We start from the raw sequence: 1745 nt of genomic DNA, 5'->3' as shown, positions 1-1745 counted from the left end.
TGACTTGTCAATCATAAGGTAGCCCCGCCCTAAAGCATACATTGCTTTATGGTCTATTTTACTCTAAATGGGACAATCATTTACTAAATAAACATCATGCTGTATGGAAGAAGACTGTTTACTGAGCTCCTAAATCAAGTGAGAAGTTGGGTAATTTCTCTGTAAGACTGCATGCTATCTGCCAATGGAGCTGCCGCCGGCTGGCTATTACATAGAATGCAGGTTTACAATTCCATGTTGGTTTGACTTCACAGTGTCCGCTATATATACTGTCAATGGTTGAACTGCCCTATTTCTACAGTATCCCAGAACAGACAATCCGAACACTGGCTCTACATAGGGCCTTTTGCATTTTTCACAAGTTTCGCAACCACTGTAGTTTCTCCTACACGCTTGAAAGGTGAGCAGTATTCACATTGTTGCAATCTGCAACTTCACCGCTAGGTGCAACGTGGTCTCTCTCCCAAGTTGTTAAATACTGCAGCATGATAAGAGGCTGTTTCAAAATATGACGCTGTAGGTATCCCTGTAGCAACTCATGCACCCACCTTCAAAGTCAAGTAAAAAAGCGAGAAAGTCTGCATATGAAGGTGGTGGGGTGGATGGACAAACACGTGACTTAAATGCAGTAGACCACTGCTTGTTTCCTGTGTGAAACCAAACGCAAACATTAGATATGTTCGTTACTTGTGATCTCTTCCTAACCATAACCAGATGGTGATCATTTCACAAGTTACTGTACATCGCTTTATTTTGAAAATGTAACCGGATGCTTCATATTTATGTTAACTTGACTGTGGAGCCCTATTTGTCCAGAAATGACGATAGAGGGATAAAGTTGTATGTGAAAGTTGTGAAAAGTGAAGAATCTAGATGCGGATGCTGCCAAATGTGCAAAAATCAGAGATGTTTGCTGCAGGGAGTGCAGCAGTAGCTTTAACATCTACAGTGACCATCATGCAGCAACGGGTGGAATGAAGAGAGGTTATGGGCTGTGAGGAGCAGGGTGTGACAGGGAAGCTAAGAAACAGAGTGAGCAGGAGGAGAGTAATGAAGCGGTAAGCAGGGATTACCATGCAGGAAAACACATACACTTTATATATCCAATCCTGAACTATTATATCTGGTATGAGCAGTTTTTAGTATTTCAAACTCTGACACAGATGACACAGTTCCACCGTGACACAGTGGTCTGGAGGGAGCTGCAGTACAGTCTGCTCCAGAGTCACACACTGCAAATCCCTTTCACAGATACTGTGTTGACAAGGTCGGATGACGTGTACACGTGGGAAATGTAAACCTCTCAACTTTCCACGACCGAAAGACTCTATCTTTCTCGATCCTTCACTTTCTATTTCCCTACTCAGCCTCAGTGCATTTGACTTGACAAAGACTGCAACCAAATCAGCCAGCATGTTGTTTCTTACAGGCCAGGCCAGGCCAGGCCACCACTGATATCAGCTAAACATGTCATCATATATATCTGTGTGCTTTCCGTTCTGCCTGATAATGTCTAATTGAATCAACACTGGATTGGTTACCGTCTGGGATGTAGTGGAGGGTGAACCCATTCAGAATCATTGTTCAGTCAGCTCCGACCTCATCACTCCCCGCAGATATGTCTACATATGCGCAAATACCTTAACCCCCAGTTGGAGCCTACAGGTGGATGCTGGGGTGGTGGTGGGGCTTACAGCGCAGCAGGCAGCAATAGCTTACAGAGCAGCAGCAGCAGCAGCAGCAGC

The 1745-nt window shown here is 44.5% G+C and overlaps 1 protein-coding gene across 1 annotated transcript in view; it reads left to right on the top strand.

The window, feature by feature from the left end:
• Positions 1-1745, top strand: part of si:ch211-57n23.4 (immunoglobulin superfamily DCC subclass member 3) — a 52827-nt gene that overhangs the window by 9756 nt on the left and 41326 nt on the right. The window lies entirely within an intron of this gene.

Source organism: Morone saxatilis, unplaced genomic scaffold, assembly GCF_004916995.1.
Source record: "Morone saxatilis isolate NCDOM2014 unplaced genomic scaffold, NCSU_SB_2.0 Contig9, whole genome shotgun sequence".
Lineage (NCBI taxonomy): Eukaryota > Metazoa > Chordata > Actinopteri > Moronidae > Morone > Morone saxatilis.
This window is presented reverse-complemented; position numbering and strand designations above follow the sequence as displayed.